Source organism: Protomyctophum parallelum (assembly GCF_964188405.1).
Source record: "Protomyctophum parallelum genome assembly, chromosome: 12".
NCBI lineage: Eukaryota > Metazoa > Chordata > Actinopteri > Myctophiformes > Myctophidae > Protomyctophum > Protomyctophum parallelum.
The window spans coordinates 7727251-7751890 of NC_139712.1; the positions used below are offsets into that span (position 1 = coordinate 7727251).

General features: G+C 50.1%; 1 protein-coding gene across 1 annotated transcript in view; it reads left to right on the forward strand.

Annotated features, from left to right (window-relative positions):
* The window catches only part of LOC310868101 (uncharacterized protein), a gene marked incomplete at its 3' end in the record, with an annotated part of 54943 nt that overhangs the window by 19725 nt on the left and 10578 nt on the right, over positions 1–24640 (forward strand). The gene's annotated exons all lie outside the window — the stretch shown is intronic.

Consider the following 24640-nt stretch of genomic DNA (forward strand, 5'->3'; position numbering starts at 1 on the left):
AGTTCATATATTTGGGAAAGTGACCCAGACTATATAGCAAAACAAAAAATCATAGAGGTAAAAAAAAGGAAAGAAACAAACATACATAGGCTACAGTGAGGGGGGAAAGGGGTCGGTGGGGGTTTTCATGTTTTACGGGGGCCAGTTTTCTCATCTCATCTCAATTTAGTCCCTTGTTTGTGCCGAATGTGGTTTGTACACGTTAGTTGCGCTCCCTCTGGTCTTGTGGGTGTGGACTTTGTTGACATTAAGGAAGTATTTAGACGGGTACATGGGTATCTTGGTGGTGTAGCGAATCTTGTGGACCAGACCCATTGCAAGATGCTGTACTCTGTCGTCAACCTAGGCCCTCTCGGAACCCTCCATAAAGCTTTTCTGAAATTTGGATGTCGCTTTGTGTAGGGTCCCTGTCCATATTTATATTTTCGTATGGGAATTTTGGAACGCGGACATAAATATGCTCGCTAACATCGTATCTGCGGCGTTTGACAGCCTTTTTTTGTTTGAGTTATTTTGAATTCGTGAACTATAAGTACCTATACAAACCGCTGCGAATATCTCCTGTGGCGTGGAAGCTGTTAACGGCTTCCGCGCCACAGGAGATATTCGCAGCGGTATGTATGGGTACTTATACTTCACAGATTCAGAAGCCCTCACACGAAAAAAAGTCGTCAAAGAGCGCAGACAGGCGTTATCCACGGTGTTTATGTTTTATTTATGTCCGCGTGGCAGGGTACTGCTGGAACAGGACCCCATGGTCTGGGTCTAAAAAATGTCAGAAACAAACGTACCATTGGGTTCTGCTTGGAGGGCTATCGTCAGCCCTAAGCCATTCCAGTCTGTCAAAGGTAGGGGTGATGTGGGTTCGAGGAGTGAGGCCAAGTAGTAGCCTGACCAGTTTGTTTTTTAAGGGCCTTTAAGGTGCTGTGGTACCAAGAGGTGTATGCATAGTCGTAGAAACCTTGTACTAGGGCTCCTGTTAGGGTCTTCAAGGTGTTTTTGTTGACCAGTGAGGAGATCTTGTATAGGAATCTTGTTCTTTGGTTGACTTTTTTATTACGTTGGTGGCCATTTTATCACCGGAAAGATTTTCCTCCAGGATGGAACCTAGGTAGGTAATTTCATCTTTTCGTGTGATAATATTGTCACCCACTCTAATCAAGAAGACGTCAGCCTTGCTGAGATTACTATTTGAGCTAAAAATAATGGATTCAGTTTTTCCCAGGTGTAAAGATAGTTTGTTATCAGCGAGCCAGGTGCAGATTCTACCGGGTTCAGAGCTGAGGGCCTTTTCAACCTGCAGTTTGTTCCTGTCCGAGACCAGCAGTGCTAAGTCATCTGCGAACAGGAACAGTTGCAGTCACAAGCTGATGTCATGTCGTTAACATATATTAGGAACAGTAAAGACCCTAGTATGCTTCCTTGTGGAACACCACAGCTCACTGGGAGGGGGGGGGGGGTCAGTGTTTCGTTCACCTCCACCATCTGTTCTCTCCCCTCCAGGTAGGATTCCATCCAGCTCACTGATGTACTATCAAAACTAATTCACCCTTTGTCAAGTCCCGCCCGTGGTTCTGCCCCTCTTTGCACCCATTGGTTGCTGTTCTGTGGTTGGACAAAAATCCTCTCTTCATCCACTGCCATTGAAATAACGGAGGGTTACACTGTAACCCAGGTTCTCTGAGTGGAGAGACTGGCTCTCCACTACATATTATTCAATATGTACGGGAACTGACCCCACAGGGCAGTGTTCATGGATATCTCTTTAAGACACATCCTCCTATGGTGGCCCTGCCCAGATGCAATCAGCGGGCTATTTAAGCCCCATCTGTGCAGAGCCACTTCGATTAACTTGATTGACACGAATTTCGGAGCGGCTCTTGCGTGGAGAGCCAGTCTCTCCACTCAGAGAACCTGGGTTACAGTGTAACCCTCCGTTCTCTATCGTGTTCGAGACTGGCTCTCCACTACATATTATTCAATATGTACGGGAACGCTATAAGACACACCGCGAGGAAATAAGCAGACCAGCTGCCCCCGCGGCAGTCCGAGGCAGTTTAACCTGAATTCCATCCGAGCCTATAAGTGGTGAGCGCCATGAGTCACAGGCGCTTGCCAAAATGCTCCAAAACTTCAGTATTCATACCAAGTAAGTAATACTCGTGGCCTAGGCGCCAGACGCCGCCTAGGCTCAGCTGGCCCAGCACGATGCTAGGCCAGTGACCACCGGGGTGAAGGGCTGCTCAAGCCAGCCCGTCAGATGCCCGGCCGACCTGACCGGTCAAGGTGCTGGTGGCCCTACCGCTGAGTAGCACGCAGGAGCGACTCCCACAGGGGGAGCGGATGCCACCACGTTCCATCGGTAGGACAGGGTGAATGTAGACAGAGTCGCCCATGTCACTGCTGTGTAGATCTCTGTCGGAGATACACCATTCTACAGCAACCAGGGGGCTGTCGTCCCATGGGCAGAGTGTGCCCGCCTTCCAGGCGACACTGGCACTCCTGCCTGCTTGTCCCTGTTGGATCACCCCTGTGATCCGGTGGGACCGTCCAGCCTTCGACCATGGTCTACCCGAGCACCCCTGCTAAAACACACGAAGCGCTGGTCCGTCAAGTTGTGGGCCTACGTGTGGCCCTGACATACAGCTCCAACGCTCTAGCGGGGCAGAGTGGGTGACCAGCTCTGTCTGCACACTTCATCCGTCTGCATGTAAAGAGAGGACAGAGCTCAATCACCTGATTGAGATGTGCCCCTGAGAGAACCTTGGGGAGAAGGTTGGGTCGAGGTGTAAAACTACTCCATCACCCGGCCGAGCGCGTCAGGGGTTGGCAGCGCTCGCACTTCCCACATTTCTCCTTGCAGACGTGACTATATAATACTGCTGTCTTGAGTGACAGCATGTCAGGCTCGCTGACTAAACGATTTTAAGTGGGGCTCATCATAGAGCCTCCAGGGCTAGCGGCCTGGCCCCCAAACAGGACTAGCGGGGCCCTAACCTGAGCTCCTCTGAGCACCAGGGTGCCATTCGGGAAATGTAACCAGGTTACTGCAGTCTGCAGTCATACACTCCCGCTCAAGTCAGCCCGTCGGGCAGTAGGCCAACAGACTGTTGAAGCCGTGTCCTGATGCGGAGCCCAGCACACTCAGTGAGGAGGGCGCTGGCTGTCACATGGATACCACTCTGGTATAACCTGCTAAATGCGGACGGCATCGACACAGATTCCGTCACACAGATCTCAGATAGAGGGACATCTCGTCATCAGTGCATGGGCCACAAGGCCCTGCACGGATTGTGCCCACATCCCTGCCCACCTATATGCCTGCTGGATTGTTTCACAACCCAATGAGGGAGCCCAGTCTTGGAGACCATCTGCTTAAAACAGTTTGGCCCATTAGAGGCCCTGACAGGGCCCAACCGTGACTGCAATCCTGCTTCACCACCCTGCTTAGGAGGGTGGGAAGGGTGCAACTCAACAGGCTGACTGGCTCGTACTCTGATCAGGCCATATGGTATAGAATGCAGGGATTGGTGCCAGCACCACCTAACCATTGCCATGTAGGAAGTGGCAGCATCCTTCATGCACTGATAGGGACATTCTTGTGGCTGACACTGCTAACAACAAGAATGCTGTCCTGCGAGAAGCCACCCAAGTGTCCACGCTTAATTGGCTCATGCCGCAAGGCAGACAGTACCACCTACCGTGGGGGGACTGTCGACCTAATGTGCGAGCACCCTTCAGTAACTGGGTGATCCTTGTGTTGCCCTTGTGTGGGACGGTGGTCCGCCGTGTCACAAGGTCACCGGCATAGCCCATTACCCCTGGATGAGGAGGTAGCTCGCTCCGATAACCGGTTTCCCCCACACCTAATTACACCCAGGCGCTTAACGGCCATGCCGTAATGCACCCTTCTGGTGATTCTGCTCCCCCCTGACAGTCTCGTCACACTCTGCTGTGTGAACCGACGTAACTATACACATTTACATACATGTAAACTGACATTGTCAGCAATACGCCCGCATAGTGCCTGACCGTAAAGGACAGATAATGCACTGGCCGCATGTTCAGGGGAGCCGGGGGGACACAGTGCACCGTGGCAGCCCTCAGCCCTAAGGGGCGGTCTGTAACGGTGTACAGCCGCGATGATCAACCAGGAGGTTCACCGACGAGGTCGGTTTCGCTCGGGTCTCACAGCGCTTCTGCAGCCAGGGAACCAAGGCTCCACCAACGAGGTCAGCTTCACACTTGGGACCCTTTGGCCACACCGAACGCCGTCTCAAGGTTTCCCCCGACGAGCAGGTTTCACCAGGGAGCGGACGCACGGACCGAACGCCGTCTCAAGGTTTCCCCCGACGAGCAGGTTTCACCAGGGAGCGGACGCACGGACAAGACTGAGGCTTCCTCTGCGGGGCAGATTTGGCACTCAGTCTTGTTGCTGTAGTTCTCTTAGGCACCAGCTGGCTCAACTGCCAAGAGATGCCAGCCAGCAAACTAGTGCTGTGGGATCCAGCACACGGGCACCGGTCACGAGGACGTCCCACGCTAACATACGTGGATGTACTCAAGAGCGACGCAGGAGCGCAAAGTACCGACAAGCTGGCCAGATGTATGGAGAACCAGGATGACTGGAAACGACGATGGAGGGCTCGTCTGAGGACGAGCTCGAGAGGGATACAACCCACCTAAGACCCTGGTGGAACCTACTCAGGGGTCCACCTGAATTGACCGCCACTGTCTTGAGAGACAGCCAGTGGGGGCTGGGTTCCCTGGACTGTCAGGACTGAGGAGTGGGCTCAGTGTGCTGAGCACATCTAGCCATACCCCGCCGGTTGGCCTCCAACCGGACCCGTAGGCCCCTGGAGCTGACAAACCTAACTGGGGTTGCGCAGCCTGATGAGCCGTTGAGGCAAGTTGCTCCTGATGGAGCATTCCTGCCTTCACCTCCTGCATCTGTTCATCTGCACAAGCCTTCTTAGCTTGTTGGAGCAATGCACTGACCTCCTGGCCTAACCAGGCCAATGGCTAACAAGGCAGCTTCATTGGACGAGCTCGGCCCTCCTGCTGCAGCTCGGACTGTGGCACCGATGGCGCCACACCAGAATAGTCTTGCCCGTTGCTACTGCCTGGGAAGCTTGAAGCCAGTTGCTGTAGCTCCTCAATAATGCAATATGGTCACCGAAGTGCCGTGTAAGCAGGTGCCGGTGGCATTGACAAAATCGCCCTGTGTTGGCTAGCTGTGCCTAGATAGCCATGACTTTGTGACTTCTCTGGATGAGAAGAGCTTTACTCTGTGGTTTCAGACGTGTAACCGGATTATACGCCGCAGAGTCACACCTAGGTGCGTGACCGGCTCCGCCGTGACACCCTGTATACCGTGTGGTCTGGCCGGACCACGGCGGCAACGATCAGCGACGTAGATGGCCTCAGAGTACGCCGACCAGGTCAGCTGTCAGATCCACAGACAGAACTACACCACGGTCGCGTAAGCAGGCGCCCCGCCAGCAATACGACAGTATAGTGCGCTATAATGCCTGCAAAATTTGCCTTCAACCAAACATCGGACAGACACAGCATGTCCTGTCCGTGACAGAACTACACCACTGTCGCGTGAGCTGACGCCTCGCCAGAAATACGACAGTATAGTGCGTTATGATGACTGCCCAACATAAAGGGAAACATTCGACTGACCCAGCACATTCTGTTTGTGTCACTGAACCCAGATCCACAATACCGAACCACATCATAGGCGTAACACCAAGGCGCAACACCAACAATACATGTATTCATGTACTTTTTGTATGTCTATTTTATATGGACCCCAGGAAGATTAGCTGTCGCCTCGGCCTCAGCTAATGGGGATCCATTCAATAAACAATAACCCATACCCTGTATAGTGTGCTCTAATGGCCGTCTGACCCCAAGGAATTTTGTTAGTCTCACCTACAAACGAGACAACAGCTAACCCGAGAGGGCGAGTCAACGCTCGCTCCCTAAACTGCACACTGTAGTGCCTTAATAGGCTGCTGACACTCGTAAGTAGTCTCACAGAAACTTTCACTAAATCCTTCTTTACAGACCTGTCCATACCAGGCAGGGCAGGAAAGAGGTGGAGCCATAGCCTGAGCTTAGCTCACCCAACTCTGCCAACCTGGGACAAGGTTCAAGGTAGTCTTTATTTGTCTCCCTATTGAGAAATTTTTTTTTGGAGACAGAGTCACCGCTGTATACAAATAGCATAGACGTTCACATAAAAATGACATTTTTATGGGACATTTTAGTCTGTCAGTGGAAACGACTGGTCTTTTGCTCTAAAACCAGGCCCCGATGGCCCCTCCAGCTTCAGCTGGAAGGATGAGACCATTCGTACCGGGGGCGGGGTCCTCATACCAGGGCCCCCGCAGGACACACTCTGGTCATGGCCATCCTCTGTGGGCATGTGAGCTCCACATGCAGCCTGAGAAACCCCTGTTGTTTCCATCTCCTCTTGTCTCTATATAGATATATTCATATGTATACCTATATTATTTATTATAATATGTGTACATATACATGTATTGTACACCATATTTTAACTGTTCGGACTGTGCTCAACAGGGAGTGGGCACATAGTAATTGCTTGAACGTGAGGGGTCATAATCTACCCTTTGCATAATCTCACAATGCTGCATAAGCGAATCAAGGCAACATGGTACCCTAAGACATCCCCATGACACGGATTCTCAGTGTGCTCTCTCTTTGTTAGGACAGAGTCCATACCAAATCAATGTCCACAGTTCGTTTTGTGTCACCAGCAGAGTTATGGACCTCTGGAAGAGGTCGTACATAAACTTCTCCGCTGCTCTGAGGCGCTCTGGCACAAAACAATCTGACATTAAGCACACTGGAGGCTTCCAAACTTTTGTATATCATTCCAGTAGGCCTACAAGTCCACATGCATAGTGTGTTGTTGTAGCCATTATCATACTTATAAGCATGATATAACATAAGTATATATTAACCAGAACCAATTGTGACAGAGTAAGCGATTTAATTGCAGCGCCTGACACAGTGGGTCATCGGGAGTTTTGTCTCCTGATCTTTGAGCCACACCGCCCTCTTGTGAACCATGAGGCACAGTGCAGTCTGGGCAGCCGTCCCTGACGCGCATCCCTCCTACACTATGACGCTCATGTCAACCTGTCAATGAGGAAGTAGGAACACGCTGGAATTGTTTGTTTACACTCTCTGCCGTGTGGTCTGGCCGGACCGCGGCGGCAACGATCCGCGACGTAGATGGCCTCAGAGTACGCCGACTAGGTCAGCTCCTCTGGTCCTACCCCGCTACCCGCCGCAACGGTGTACAGCCGCGATGATCACCCAGGAGGTTCACCGACGAGGTCGGTTTCGCTCGGGGTCTCACAGCGCTTCTGCAGCCAGGGAACCAAGGCTCCACCAACGAGGTTGGCTTCGCACTTGGGACCCTTTGGCCACACCGAACGCCGTCTCAAGGTTTCCCCCGACGAGGCAGGTTTCACCAGGGAGCGGACGCACGGACCGAACGCCGTCTCAAGGTTTCCCCCGACGAGGCAGGTTTCACCAGGGAGCGGACGCACGGACAAGACTGAGGCTTCCTCCGCGGGGCAGATTTGGCTCTCAGTCTTGTTGCTGTTGTTGTTTTTGTGGAGCTACGCGGCGCCCTGAGAGGAGTCGTCGCGACGACCGGCTCTCTTCTTACCTAGGGTAAGTGGACTGTGTGCCACGCAGCTGTATGTTCTAAATATATATATATCTATATATATATATATCGTTTAATAATAAGTGTCAAAACTGCTGAGATACACGAAACGTCTGCTCTCGTGGAAATCAAAGAATCGAAGTGGCTCTGCACAGATGGGGCTTAAATAGCCCGCTGATTGCATCTGGGCAGGGCCACCATAGGAGGATGTGTCTTAAAGAGATATCCATGAACACTGCCCTGTGGGGTCAGTTCCCGTACATATTGAATAATATGTAGTGGAGAGCCAGTCTCGAACACGATAGAGAACAGGTTTTTCAGTTGCTTCGTATTTATATTCTGTGCATTCAATTCTTATTTTAAACTTTGTATCAATAAAAAGGAACATCACAGGTGCAGCATAGTGACTGGGCATATCATGTTTGTTTTTAGCAAATTCAACATAAACTAGGCGGAACCAGGGCGGAACAAGGCAGAATAGCCTGCTGGTTAGTCAGTCAGGGACCAATCAGAAGGCTGACAAAGGGTGAATTGCTTTTAGCTTGTTTACCAGTATGGAGTGGTTCACAGTGTCGTACATTCATTTGTTTAGTGGCAAGATACTTTTCAACCTGTTCATAGACTATTTTTTCCATCACTTTCGAGATGGAGCTTAGAATAGAAACAGAACCCAGTTGCCGGGGTCTAATTTGCTCCCTTTCTTGTGCAGGGGGGTTACTTCGGCCAGTTTGAAGTCTTGGAGGACTCTGTTTGATGGAGAGGTTTATTATGTGGGTGCTGAATCTCTGATAAATTTAGAGGGAATATTGTCATGGCCAGTGGCCTTGTGGGGTTGAAGGGGAATACCGGAAGACTCGACCCGCCGAGTCTTCTTCATCTTTGGCGAGATTTCTTCCCCTTTCGGCGACTCTTCGTCACTTTCCGGGTCGAGTTCTGTCTGAGAACTCGACCCGGAAAGTGACGAAGAGTCGCCGAAAGGGGAAGTAATCTCGCCACTGGAGCGCGCATCTAGCTACTGCATGATGATCATGCACGCTTCTGAAGAAGTCACCGGTAGCTTTCTTCTTTTTCTTTTTTTCTCTGATGTAAAGAGAAGTTTGTGGCAGCGCGAGCTGCGCGACCCATGCTGCTGCGGCCCGTGCACTCAGCACATCGCAATTGGATGCAGTTGGAATTAAAGAATGACAAATAAAGCAATCTTGAATTAACCAGATACAGAGCCAGGTGGGGCGAAATACTTTCGCGGCGGAGACGTAAGTCCCGACCTATTATATTCCGTTGTTGGCTTATTTTTGAGTAGGTCGTGGCTTAAATATGAATTCGTCCCGACGGTTCAATAATTCGCCCCAGCGCTTTATTTTCGTCGTGGCTATGTCTGATTGCGTCGCCGTTCGCAACGTATTTCATAATAGGTCGCGGCTGTTTGATAATAATCCGCCTCGGCGGTGTATTTTTCGTCGGCGTATTACAACTCGTCGTGCCGTATTAATTTGGTCGCGGCTGTTTGATAATAATCCGCCTCGGCGGTGTATTTTTCGTCGGCGTATTACAACTCGCCGTGCCGTATTAATACGTCGAAAGGGTGCATGCTGCCTTTCCCCGTGGAGAACCTGCAGGGCAGCAGGCCTTTTTACGCGCGCATCGTGCCCGGCGATCGGCGCACCACCCGTGCGCCTCGCCGGTCCGGTTCCGTGGAGGGATGGCCCGACCCTCGTCCGTGAACCCCTGGGGGGGTGGGGGGGTCCCTGGGGGACCCTTGGGGGATCACGGAGGTCCGCATAGGAGCGACGAGAGTGCAGTGTGTGTGTGTGTGTGTGTGTGTGTGTGTGTGTGTGTGTGTGTGTGTGTGTGTGTGTGTGTGTGTGTGAGAGCGTCTGAGCGCTTGTGCTCCTATCCGTGTGCCTCCCCCCCCCCCCCCCCCCCCCCACCCCATGTGGACCCTTGGGGGGGGGGGTCTCTTTGCACTTTGTGTAGATGCTGCGTATATAGCCTCATACTGAAAAAATACTATTTTACGCACAGCGCAAGTCAATGTGATTACGATCGTCCTTCTGGGGGGGGGGTCCCTGGCCAACACAATAGATAACCTACAAGGACATATGAATTTAATTTATATACACGGCTATATTCATTTAGCCGATCATCAAAGCTCACCGCACTCGTATAGCGCATTGACTGTCTGTCTGTCTGTCTGTCTGTCTGTCTGTGTCTCAATGACTCGCCTTAGGCGGATAATATAGACTACAAGTAGGCTACTTTATTAAAGTAAAGTAAAAGAGTGAGTTCTCGCATTGCGTTCTGTGCGTCGTATAGCGCATGCAGATAGACAGATAGGGGGGGGCAGTTCTATAGGCAAGGGCAGAAGATTCCTATAACGACAGTGGGTGCCCACCTTAGAGCCAGGATGATTTTAAATAAATATGTCTCTGTCTCTGCGTCTCTAGAGCTATAACATATATACTGTAGCGCACACATCATGTGTGACACATGTGCGTGCGCACGCACACACACACACACACACACACACACACACACACACACACACACACACACACACACACCGAGTACTAAGTATAAGTAGCCTATAGGGTACGGCTCTAAAAACATTAAATACTGCGGGAGCATTATTATTTATTTCCACACTAAACAAAGTTGGATTTGTACATTGCAGAAACGTAACATAACGTTCTTATTATTGTCCGTCTGGGTTTTATAATGCAGCGTGAGTCCGCGATAGCCGCATCTGCAAGCTCACAACGCGTTGCGCTGATTGACAGTGCACGTGCAGCAGCTACTGTATAAAATTATATTTAAGTAGGCTACTTTTTAGTGTGACGTCTGTGTGTTATTGACTTCTTGTTCCTTAATGTGCAGGTTTATCAGAGTGATATAGTGCAGCTGTGAGTGAGTATAGCTGCTGCTGCATCCGTGCACCAATAGAGAGACCGCGGAAGCGGCACGTATGTTTGAAATATTAAATAAAAATATGTCAGGCTTCCGGGCCGGGCCCGGGCCGTTTCTGGACTGTACCAACGGGCTTAGGGCCGGACGGGCCTTAACTCCACGGGCCCCTATATTTTAGGCCCGTGCAGGGCTCTAGTGTGTGTGTGTGTGTGTGTGTGTGTGTGTGTGTGTGTGTGTTAAATGTGGTCATTTAAATGTAGGCCTATTATATATATATATACACGCACCATACAAGCACCTATATTATATAATGTGTTATACAAATGGGCAATCAACATATAGCAGCACCCCCCACCAGCAGATGTATATATAAACATGGAATTGCGCTATGATATTAAAATGGACTGAGCTGTGATTGCGCCGTACTGCGCCGGCCGGTGGCCACTGGCCTATTATGCCAGTATAAATGCATTATCATGCCTGTTGGTGAAATATAAACATCTAAAATGGTTCAGTAATAATTAGCATGAGTTATTATTAACGAAAAACATCTAATACTATTTTAAATTGGTCTAATAAAGTTAGTAACTAATCAGAAGCAGCAACCATTTTGTTTCAAACAACTATAGACCAATAAAATAGTAGGCTAGTATTTATGTTTTTCGTTAATAATAATACATGCTAATTATTATTGAACGGTAAGTACGCTGGTATGTACGCTATGGTACACTATAAGCTTGTAGATCTGTTTATTTTAGTCAGAATCTCGTGTGTGTGTGTGTGTGTGTGTGTGTGTGTGTGTGTGTGTGTGTGTGTGTGTGTGTGTGTGCTCGCGCACACACATCACATGTGTGCTATATGTTATAGCTCTAGAGACGCAGAGACAGACATATTTATTTAAAATCATCCTGTCTCGCACGGCATATAGAGCCAATGAACGGAGCATACCCCCCCCCCCCCCCCCTCTCTCTCTCTCTCTCTCAGCACACGCTGTGCTGTGATATCAATCAGACGCAAATGATCATTGAGTAACGTTAGCTCTGACTCGCACATTATGTGAGATCACATAAAAGGCCTTTAATATAGCCACAGATCATATAGGAATAGGCTTGGGCACTACCCTACCATCTCTCTATAGTGGGGCACCGACGATCTGCAAGCTCACAACGCGCTGCATGTGGACGAAACACTTGGAGCTTGTAGATGCGCACCACAGATCATACAGGGCGTGTGTTCCAGCTAACCCTATAGGGTAGGTCTATATATTTTTAGGGTTAATTAAGTGGTCTATTGTCTAAAAAAACACACACACAAGCAACAGTATAGACTATTCATCATTATTTATTTCAAATCAAAAATCAAATTTCAAACCCCCCCCCCCCACACACACACACACACACACACACACACACACACACATACACACACACACACACACACACACACACACACACACACACACACACACACACGATATTCTGACAGAATGCAGCGGCGCATGTGTGTACCATAGCGTACATACCAGCGTACTTACCGTTCAATAATAATTAGCATGTTTTATTATTAACGAAAAACATAAATACTATAGCCTACTATTTTATTGGTCTAGTTCAGTTGATTGAAACAAAAGTAATGGAATTCAATTGCCTACATTCAGTATAGGCCTGGTTTTGATATAATGATGCAGGGAGATTTTCTGAGCCAGTCCGTGCCATGTCATTTACTGCATTACATGAATAACGTGACACATTTATTTAGCATATTCATTCATTTTCATCATCCTGGCTTGGTTAGGGACGCACAGGGTCGAGGGGTGTCCAGCACCATGATGCATCCATGGCTTAATGAGGCTCACCACATCCAATCTATACATTTACGCGTCGCGTCCTCAGCGTGTTGTTGTGAGCTTCTGCTATTTTCGGAGCTGCCAGATTAATATTTAAATCTTTAGTTGGAAGAATGCAATAGCATATCATAAGTGTTGTAATGGGACGGTTGGAACCAAATGAACCCCCGACGGCCGGCGCTATTCAGCTATAAGGCCTATAAACGATATGGCCATAAATATGGTTATGTGGTGGTATAGAACTGCCTATACACTATATTATCCGCCTAAGGCGAGTCATTGAGACACAGACAGACAGACAGACAGACAGTCAATGCGCTATACGAGCGCGGTGAGCTTTGCCTTTGATGATCGGCTGGGCACGCACCCACTGTCGTTATAGGAACCTTCTGCCCTTGCCTATATAACTGCCCCCCCCCCCTATCTGCATGTGCTACGACGCAGAGAACGCAATGAGAACTCACTCTTTTACTTTACTTTAATAAAGTACTTGTATAGTCTATATTATCCGCCTAAGGCGAGTCATTGAGACACAGACAGACAGACAGACAGACAGACAGATGATCGGCTAAATTAATATAGCCGTGTATATAAATTAAATTCATATGTCCTTGTAGGTTATCTATTGTGTTGGCCAGGAACCCCCCCCCCCAAGGGTCCACATGGGGTGGGGGGGGGGGGGGGGGGGCGGAGGCACACGGATAGGAGCACAAGCGCTCAGACGCTCACAGCCTCACACACACACACACACGTGCGGAACGCTGGCTCGCCCGGGCCCATCGGCAATACCACCGCAAATATACCAAAGTCAACCTATTACGTCGCAAACGGGTAGATATAGCAGCGACGAGTCCCTTTCTGCCGCGACCAGTCGAGCTCACGCCACAACGGATTCTTAACGCTGCAACGAATTATTATTAAGTCATGGCGAATTATTTTATAGCCCCCCGTTGGGGCGAATTGTTGAACCGTTGGGACGAATTGATATTTACGCCAGGACGTACTCGAATACGTCGCGACGCAAAAAAAGTTCAGTCACAACGTACGTCGTCCGTCGCGTTTGGATTTCGCTGTCTCTCTACAGAGCTTATATAGCCATAATAGCCTGTAATAGCCTACACTTTAACAAAATATCATGTCTGTCTGATGAGAATGTACTGCGCTGCCGAGAGAGAGTCGCTGTAAGCGGTCCAGCCAGGGCTACACAAGTGGCAAGACCTGTCACTCATTAGTAGGCTAATCACTCTGTGTGATTGCATATGTGTGGACTTCCTTTTCTCCACAACGGACTGTTTCGATTCTAAACCCCTTCTTGTTGTTTTTCCCTGTGTGCGATCACTCAGCAATAAGGTGATTAGTGAAACAGAACACAAAGATGAGTAGTAGCCTATTTATTATTTCAACACGCAGCACCTCTCTCTCTCTCTCTCTCTCTCTCTCTCGTGTGTGCACTGCTGCGCAATGTCACAGACACAGACGCGATCAATAATAATAATAATAAAATAATAAAATTGATGATTTTTGTATAGTTTTGGATATTAACAAATGAATTATTAAAGCACAGGGCCTCGCATTTCTCCCAGGCAGCTATGATTGCGAGCCATGCGTGCGCCTCGCATGCAAGCACTGTCTTGCTGCTGTCATGAAGGGGAAAGCAAGTATAGTGTACACTTCCATTTGTATAAAAATACGTGGTTTTATTTCTCGTTAGTCATAGCCTAGTTTCTCAGAAGAAACTATAGGTTACGAAGGTAACCCAGGTTAATTAATTAGACGAGCAAGGAAACTCGCTTTAGGAGATTGTGACTTCGTCATAATCACAGAAGCATTAATAATACACTCACAGGCAATTGATTGACTGGGTTTGGGACCAATGGGAGCCTTGACCACCCCCCTAGGCTCGGTGGTATAAAAACCAGGCTCCACCCATTGTCTCCACTTCAACCAGTGAAACCTTCTCATGAGGCATTGCTCACAAGAAGGGCGTTTTAGCGAGTTTCCTTGCTCGTCTAATTAATTAACCTGGGTTACCTTCGTAACCTATAGTTAATTATAATTTAGACTCACAAGGAAACTCGCTTTAGGAGACTTGATACACTCCCTTATTGTAGCCACAAAGTCCAAGCCCCTAAGGCCCGACTCATAGCCTGTGAGATAAGGAGGGCCTAAGTCCTGCCCGCCAGGCAGTCAGAAAACCCCACTATTCGACCTGACAGTCACAGACATGTCTTATACGGTCATCATAAAGAGCAGACAGACGTAGATCTGAAAATGCTTAGTGTAGTACTATATGATCCCCCAGTCCGGAACCGGTAGGGGGAAAAACGAGAGCAAGTGAAAACCATTATGGATCCCAACATCTCCGGCCTCTACCTAGAGGCCACACTGAGGACTGCACGTGCCACAGGCGCCGCAGTCACATCCAGCCTATAAAACCTGGCAAAAGTTGAGGAGGAGCCCCAACTGGCCGCAGTACACACATCCTGGATTGATACCCCTTTACACAGGGCCCAGGATGTCGCCATCCCCCGTGTAGAGTGTGCCTTCACGCTTATGGGAGGCTGCAACCCTTTACACGAGTATGACCGCTCTATGGCTTCAACTATCCACTGTGAGATCCTCACCTTAGTTATAGCCTTCCCCAGAGTTCTGGGGCCCCAGGAGACAAACAACTGAGCTGTCTTCCTGTGCGTCGCCGTTCTGTCCATATAAATCCGTAAAGCTCTTACCGGACACAGATTATACCTCTTCTTATCCTCCTCAGAGGTAAAAGGCGGTGGGCAGAACTCCACCAAATCCACCGGCACGCACGTGGCCAGCCGGTTCTTAGGCAGAAACGCCGGATTGGTCCTAATAACCACCCTCGTTCTATCCTCAGAAAAACGAGTACACTCCTCGCTCACCGAGAAAGCGTGAATATCGCTGACCCGCTTAGCGGTCACCAGCGCCAACAACAATGTTGTTTTAAGAGACAGGAACTGCAAGTCCACTGACTCCAAGGGCTCGAACGGAGGTTGAGATAGAGAATCCAGTACCACAGCCAAGTCCCACGCCGGAACCAGTGACTTGGGCACCTGGAGGAGACGGGATGCACCCTTCATGTATTGACGCACTAGGGGGTGCATCCACGCGGTGCCATCGCCGAAACCCACGTGGCAGGCCGATATAGCCGCCATATACACCTTTATAGAGCTGAAAGACAGACCCCTGTCCATCAGACTCTGTAGGAAAAGCAGAATGACCCTTACCGGAGCCTGGAAAGGAACCACACGTTCCTGAACGCACCACTTCTCGAAAGCGTCCCATCTGCCGCCATAGGCGTCCCTAGTCGACTGGGCTCTAGCGCTCTGGATGGTGTCAATGACGCCCTGAGGAAGACCCTCCGTTTCCAGATTCAACCGCTCACGGGCCAGGCCCATAGGTCTAGGTCTCCTGGTTGGGGATGGAAGATCTCCCCTCCCGCCTGGGTCAGGAGGTCCCTCCTCAGCGGGAGCTGCCATGGGTGCCCGCATAGGAGAGGTGTTATCTCCGACCTCCACGAGCCCCACCCTGGGGCTATCAGTATTACTGACAGACCCCGGGTCCTCACTCGCTCCAGTACCGGAGATATCAAAGACAGTGGAGGAAAAGCATAGAGCAGGCCTCTTGGCCAGTCGTGAGCCAGAGCGTCCACGCCCAGAGAGCCTCGACCTGTCATGGAGAAGAACCGTGGACACTTCTTGTTCTCCTCCGAGGCAAACAGGTCCATCAGTGGCCGGCCGAACCTGTCCCAGAGCTGAGAGACCACTGCGTCGTGCAGAGACCACTCCGCATAGTGGCACTTCCCTCTGGAGAGCAGGTCCGCCCCTCTGTTCAAAATCCCCGGAATGTGGGAGGCCCTGATCGACTTCAAGTGTGCATCGCACCATAGTGTCAGGTCCTGTGCCAGAACATGCAGAGACCGGGATCGTAGCCCGCCCTGCTTGTTTATGTAGCACATAGTTGTCGTGTTGTCTGTCCTGACCAGAACGTGACAGTTCCTTATGAACACCTCGAAGTGCCGTAGAGCCAGTAACACCGCCATAAGCTCTAGATAATTTATGTGTGCAGACTGTAGACTGCTGTCCCACACACCCCTGGCAGCCCTGCCCTCGTGGGTAGCGCCCCAACCAGTCATACTGGCATCCGTGGTGATTACTTTCCTCGAAACAACCAACCCCATGGTCACCCCTTCGGAAAGAAAATACCTGTCTCTCCATCGCCGCAGAGCCGTCGAGCATCCCGCTTCGACGGTGACCATGCGATGTCGATGAGTGTTGGGTACGCCTAGCGACCGCATCCACCTCTGAAAAGGTCTCATGTAGAGTCTCCCTAACCGTAACACGGTCGTAGCAGACGCCATGAGTCCCGCCATCCGTTGACACGTCCGAAACGAGACCTTGCGTCCCACTCGGAAAGACGCTGCGCAGGCCAGAGTGGAGCTCACTCTGTCCTGAGATAGACGGGCGGTGAAGGAGGTCGAATCCAGCGTCATCCCTATAAAGTCTATTGACGTAGCAGGCACCAGTACGCTCTTGGCGTAATTTACGCTGAAACCTAGAGACGTCACGTGACTCAGCACTACACTGGTGTGTTGTTGCGCTTCCACTTCCGAGCATGCGCAGACAAGCCAGTCGTCTATGTATGACGCTATGCGGATCCCCCTCTGTCTCAGGGGGGCTATCGCTGCTTGTGTGCATTTCACGAACACTCTGGGGCTCAGTGACATTCCGAACGGGAGAACTAGGTATTCGAACACCCGTCCCTCGAAACCAAAGCGCAGGAACTTCCTGTGCGGTGGGTAGATTGGAATGTGGAAGTAGGCATCTTTTAGGTCCATTGACGTATACCAGTCCCCTGGGCGCAACATGCGCAGAAGGGCCGCATTTGTCAACATCTTGAAACGAAATCTCTTCAGGTACAGGTTGAGTGCACGTAAATCCAGTATTGGACGCACACCGCCCCCTTTCTTTTTTACTAGGAAGTACCTCGAGTAAAAACCGTTTAGACTTTGATTGTGGGGAACCTCCCGAATGGCATTCTTGCCTAACAGGGAGAGTATTTCGGTCCGAAGAATCTCGGCCGCTTGCCCACTCGCCTGAGAGAATATAACTTTCTCGAACGTGGGCGGTTCCGCAGTGAACTGCAGCTTGTAACCAGTCTGTATGGTGCTCAGCACCCATGGATGTGTCCCGCATTCTATCCACTTTGGAAGGCACCGTGCCAGAGGGTTCATAATCGACACGACATCGTTTTGAGGTGTCGTGGCGTTCCCTGCTGGTAGAACAGGGACATTTCTGGCATGGTGGTCCAGTCCCACGGTGGCAGGACCTCTTGTTAGAGGCTCTGCCTCCGTGCTTATGAGAAATTTGGCGTGGAGGCCCCGTCTCATGATGGCAGTGCCTCCGGTAGGAGGCTCTGCCATCGTGCTTTTGAGAAATTTGGCGTGGTGGCCCCGTCCCACGATGGCAAAACCTGCCAGAGGTTTTGTCATCGTGTCGTCGAGGTGTCCCACTGCCGCTGATCGTTTTAGCGATCGCCGCGGCAGTGGGCTCATATCCCGTCGTTTTACACAAGGGTACAGGCAATGATTCAACTGATTTGTTCTGCACAAATTTATTCGAACCAGGGGAGGGAACATGGGAGGCAGAGCATTCATCGACACATTCAGAGACAAGTGCGGTGCAATAGCAGCTCCTCTTAGAGGTAAAACAGTATGAGCATTTAAGTCCAATACATTTGCAAACCTTTTTAACGTCCTCCTCGGCGTGAGGCCCGGGGCCATTACGCCGTGCCTGGGTAAGCAAAAACGGGGAAAGGGAACGGGGGGGGAGGCGGTGTCCACCGTCGTCTCCCCGAGGCTCGGCCGTATGCTACTTTCGCTGCTGGCCGCCGTTGGTGTTCTTAGCGCCGCCGCCTCCGCCTCCGCGCTGCCTTCCAGCGGGGGAGGATGAAGGCTTTCTGCGAGGTCTGTCCCTCTTGAGGGACTGCTGACGCTGGCCGGGCACGGCAGACGGAGCTCTCGCTGCCTCCGGGGCCTTGAACTGGGGCCTGGGGTTGCGCTCTCGGCCAAATTCCCGTGGCCTGTCCACGGACCTACCGTACTTGGGCTTCTTTGAGTACGATGATTTGGGGGGCTCCGTGGGCATGTATGCCTTGAGCGCCTCTTTCTGCTTGCTGTCCCGTTCGTGGCGGGCTGTTATGTCCGGCACAGAGCCCGAGAACAGGCTGGACTGCAGGACGGGCTGATCCAGGGTGGCGGCTCTGTCCCCAAACTTCGGGGAGAGGTTTAGCCATCTGGCTCTCTCGAGGACCACAAGGTGGGCCATGGCCTTCCCGGTCATTTGTACGTTGTATTCTGTGAGGAGGAGGGTCTCCTTATGGAGCCTCCGCAGCTCCAACATGTGCTCCAGTGTTGGCTCGTCGCCCATGTCTCGGAGGATATGAGAGGTGGAGCCCTGGAGCAGACCTATTGCGTTTACAGCCTTGACGCCGAGCGTCAGAGACCAGTAGGCCTTCCTGGCAATGGTAGATAGCTCTTTGTCGTGGGCGTCAGGAAAAACCGGCTCCTTGGTCCACCGGGCCTCTGGCTGGCGCAGGAGATGGGCCGCCATCTGCCTGTCCATCGCAGGCATGCCCTCTAGGCCTGCCTTCGTCTCAGCACAGTCGAGGTCCCTCTTGTGGTCCGGTGGGAAAGAAAAAGTGTTGGGGTTCCTCCACGACGCGCTCAGCGTGTTGATGAGGCCCCTGGTCAGAGGCAGGATCTGCTTGGCACGGGGTGGGTCCTTGTCCTCGCCAAAGTCGCGCCATAGAGAGTCCTCCCTGGCTTCCTCCGGGGCTGCCTCGGTGGGCCACTTCAAGCCAGAGCGGATGGTGGCCCTCCTGAAGATGTCCAGCAGCTCTGAGCGGTCCATTTCCATGGGCGGTCGAGGGGGCCGGGCCGGGGTTGGAACCTGGGGAGCCATGGCCTCAGAAGCGGTCCCCACCGTGGGAGGCTCTGCTGCTGCCGTCGCCGCGCCCGCCAGTAGGGTGGCTTGGAGCTGGGCCTCGAAGCGGGGGGAACCATATTGGCCGCCAAACGGCCCGACTTCTTGTGGGTCGTCGTCGGAGGATTCCGAGTTGTTGTCGTCGTCCGAGCTACGGCTCTCGTCGTCCTCGTCCTCCATCGACTCCCCTGTGGTGGGGTCGTCCCGTTCGGGGGGAGGATCAGTGCGGGCAGACCCAGGTGCCGCACGCGGCTGTGGTGGACGGCGCGGTGCTTCTGGCACCTCAAGCACCGATGCTGCCCCCTGGTCGACGTAGTCCCGCTCCTTCTCTCTCACCTCGCCGGTGAAGAAAGCCTTGGCCCGTACGAGCCTCCGAGCTCTAATGCCGGCTGCTGTGGCCTTGCACAGGGCACACACGCCGGTATTGCTCGCCGCGTCGATGGCGTGTTCCAGGCCCAGGCAGCGCACGCAATCCTCGTGCTGGTCCTCACCAGCCATCCAGTTACCGCAGGACTCGCAGTGTTTCTGCGAGACCTGCTTGCGCTGACGACGCTGTTTGTTCCGCTCCGGCATCTCCTCTAGGCTTTCTGCAGGCCAGAGAAAAAGAGAGGGAAAATCAGCTAGTATCTGTAACACGTTTGCTGTGTACAGGTGTAGCTATAGCCTAGCCAACTTAGCCTAGCACCTGTAGCACGTTCGCTGTGTACAAGTGTAGCTAGTAGCCTAGCCAGCTAAAACCGAACACGTTTGCTGTGTTCGTAGTGAAGCAGTAGCCCGTGGCTACAGCCTAACCAAACTGTGCCAACTGTCGACACGTCCGCTGTGTATACAGTAGAGCAAAGTTTAGTTAACTAAAAAGGGAACACGTTCGCTGTGTTCGCAGAATAGTTAAGTCTAGCAAGCGCTAACAAGAGCGCAGTCGCGTCCTTCTGCAGGACCCGTGCTAGACAGAAAACAGAGAATAAAGTGCAGTGTGAAAATTAGGGCCGTTCGCCGGTCAACTAATGAAGAACACTTACGTGAATATTTTCTGGAAAAACAAATGTCCAAGCGCAGTCGGGGTGCCAGGATCCGCTCCTGTCCGTTGACTCAAACTGTGGACTATGTCGCAATGCTGTGTTCTCGCATGAGAAGTTTCACAAAAGTGGAGACAATGGGTGGAGCCTGGTTTTTATACCACCGAGCCTAGGGGGGTGGTCAAGGCTCCCATTGGTCCCAAACCCAGTCAATCAATTGCCTGTGAGTGTATTATTAATGCTTCTGTGATTATGACGAAGTCACAATCTCCTAAAGCGAGTTTCCTTGTGAGTCTAAATTATAATTAACGTGTCAGCTCAGATTGACTGAGAAACTGAATGAATAGCTAGCCTACTACAACAGTACAGAATAGGCTAACTAACGAGATGCCTGATTTATTCTTAATGTGTTCGTGAGCGCACGTTGTGGGTAGATCAGCCACCCCCAGCATGCGGAGATGCAGGCTCTGAGAACATTCAGAAACTTGCAGCTGCAGCTGCTGAAAGTGCCCCAAATAGTGTAGAAAACTCACCAGAATGTGAAGAAGAGTCGTCCCGCGGCGATTCTTCTTAACATTCTGGCGAGTTTTTCTTCACGTTTTGGCGAGTTGTCAAGATAACTCGGCAAAAAGGGTAATGCGGCGAGTATTCTTGTTACCGTTGAAGGGCACTCAGTTTTTTTTAGCACTTCCTCAGTTGTTACCATTGTCAGCTTAAAATCATCTTTACAAACACCTAGGTTTTTGTAGAAGGCTTTGATGTGCTCTACACCAAAACGCCCAGAGTGGGAGGGCAGTTTGTTAACCAGCGTTGTTGCAATGTTTGCAAAGAAGATGTTTAAGAAGTTGGCCACATCTATTGTCAGTGATGATTGTGTCGTTGGATTTGATGTTTGTTTGCAAACCTAGTTTAGTAGCTTCCAGAGCTCCCGGGGATTGTTTTTGTTTTCCTCAGCTTTATCATTGATAAAGTTACTTTTTGCGGATTTGATCATGGCAGTTACAATGTTTCTTAGCTTGTAACGTTGGGTTTCTAGGATACCCAGTTGGGTTTGGATGTCACTGTTGAAGCTCTTGGCTAGCTTGCCTTGAACTTGCATTTAAGTTCAGAGCATTTTTTGTCTCTGGCTTTCATTGCAGTCAGACTATGTCCGGATTCATCCATGGTTCCGAGCGGGTTTTGACCCTGTTGGTTCTCAAAGGAGCCATGTTGTTTAGTACTGATGTAAATTTGGTTTTAAAGCCAAGCCATGCTTCTTCGACTAGTGAGCTCCTCAGCTCATCGGACCAAGATTGGGAGTGAGTCTGCAGTTCTGATTGCAATGGGAAGTTCATTCCATAGTTTTGGGGCCAGAAGGGAGAAGAGTTTGCAACGTGTGGAGCGCTGTCCCGGCATTTTTAGTGAATGTACTTCCAGCTTCCATGCAGTGTCTGATCTGAGTGAGCGGGAAGGTTTGTAGGGTCCGATCAGACTTGCGTAATATGGGTGTGCCATACCTACGGTAGTCCATGGGCTGAATGAGATATCGGTACCACTAAAAGGGACAAGACATATACGGTCTCATATGTCTCACTGACAGCTGTTTGATTGTGCTGCGCTCATTGCATATTCCTGTGTTGCCTTGTGATGATTGGGGGGGTTATCTGGGATCAACTAGGTCAGTCTGATACAAGTTTACGAGTTTACGAGTTTGAAAGTAAAGAAGAGTTGTGTTAAGCTGTGTCATGGTCCACTGATTCACAAACACTAATATGTAGTATAATTTTGTTCGTCTGACATCCAGGAGTGAGAAAATGTGTGATGGCAGTTTCAGAAGGGGATTATGCAAAACCACATCATTCATTGTTGTCTAAACTCCAAAAGTATTCACTTTTATGCACATTTCTGTACTGTACTGTTTGTACCATGGATAGACATGACCAACATCATAACAAAACAACACTAGACATGCTGAATTATACTTCTGGTAGTCATACCGGGAAAATACACAATGGCTGCCTCTCTGAAACAGGGTACATCTTAAAACTTCATAGAATCATGAGTGATACCTCATTTTATTTATTTGAGGATCTAGAAACCATTTAGACATTACTTTGAAGAGTCAGGAACTCTCAAACTCAAGGTTGTACCCCAGCATACAACTCAACTCAGGAAAACATGTAATAAACATGTAAATGAGGATCACACAATTAGACTTAACTTAGAGAACACACACACACACACACACACACACACACACACACACACACACAGATGTATGTTACTTCTGGAGATACTGATGTAATGGTTATCTATTTAGCCTTCCAAAAACACATCCCTTATCCTATCTATCAGAAGTGCAGGTACACTAAACCGCACACAGTTTGTGGACATAGACAAGCTTTGGGAGAAAATATCTGTGATATGGTCACGCTACACCCATTTACAGGATGTGAGTGCCTTTAATTGCTGGTCGTGGAAAACTCAATGCACTGAGATTATTGAAGAAAAACCCAGAATTTCAGGAGACATTCAAACAACGTGGCCAGAATTGGGATGTTTCAACAGAGCTCTTTGATTAACTGCAGCAGTTCACTTGTAGCTGGAACCTGTCTGGGACCACCTCCAGTGACATGAACCAGATCCACTATTTTTTGTGGCCGGAGAAGGGAGGCTGATTCCAGTCAACTCCTAACATGTAGAGAATGTCTATTTCTCCATGCCATCCATGCCAATTACCAGACTCTAATATGGAGATGCTCTCTGCAGACTCGCCCATCTGCACCAGATCCCATACAAAGTGGATGGACAACTGTTGATGATGGACAGTTAGCAATTCACTGGATGCGCTCAGCCCCTGCACCAGATGTATGTAGCCCTTGAGTCTTTGGCTTGTAAATGAGCATGTCTATGCAGGCTTCCTAACTGCAGTTGTCTCAGCAATGGGTTGAAATATACAGACCTCTGCAAACTCATAAAAGTCAAGGCCAATATATGCCAGTTTTGTTAACATTTTGGATCGAAAATTGCATTGACCTTCGACCTTTGAATGAACTTGAATTGCTTTTGTCAGCTCATAAATCAACTGAGCACCCCAGTAAACCTATACTTTAGTAGCAGAATCGTCCAAATCGGCCCATTGGTTGCCAAGTTATGCCATTCACTATGTACCAATTTCTTTCATCAGATACCAGATATAAGGGCTGAAAACAAGTAATCAGCTGCCATTGCTATCATATCATTTCATGAACTACAGACATGTAGCAATACAAAAATCATATGCAACCTTTGTCCCTTTTAGTGGTACCAATATCCCAGAAATAGACCTCTAGCCCATGTAGTAATACCGTGGGTTGCTTTGAATGCCAGCATCAGAATTTTGTACTCTCGGGAGCCAATGGAGGGAGCGGAGAAGTGGGGAGACATGTGATAATTTTGGCTCGTTGAAGACTAAGCGAGCTGCGGAATTCTGGATCAATTGGAGAGGCTTAAGTGGACATGCTGGTAGGCCAGTAGGAGAGAGTTATAATAGTCAGGTTTTGATATGACTGATGTCTGGATACGTTGCTGGGCTGACTCCTGGGTGAGGAAGGGTCTTATTTGCAGGTATATGCCATAACACCAACACCAAACTACACACTGTGTGTGTGTGTGTGTGTGTGTGTGTGTGTGTGTGTGTGTGTGTGTGTGTGTGTGTGTGTGTTACACACAACACCAAACTACACACTGCAGGTTGGTGAACCCTGACCAACACCAGCTTAGCTATACGTAGCATTAAGCAAGCTGTACTACATTTCCCAGTAGCTGTTTGTTGCCCAGCTGGGGCGCCTGATGGAGGGGAAAGGAACTGGTTGGACTAACGTGTTCCTTCCACGCGCTACGTCCTGCCGGGGAAACTCTCCCCTCTCAGGTGAAAAGAAACAGCTTGGACTCCTCATGCATATAAATAAGCATAAGGTCAGTACGCTGCCCTCCCCAGGTTGGCAGAGGGAGTGTAGTGCCCAGGATTACATTCACACTGGGTGAAAAAAGGTTGTTTGTTGAACAGTTAAACAAAGCACATAAAAAGGTGTTATTGGAAGAAGAAAACAAATGCATCAACCACTTGAGCACTAGCATCCCCATTATGAGGGGAACATTATACGAAAATAGCCAATCTATAATCTTGCAAGGCATT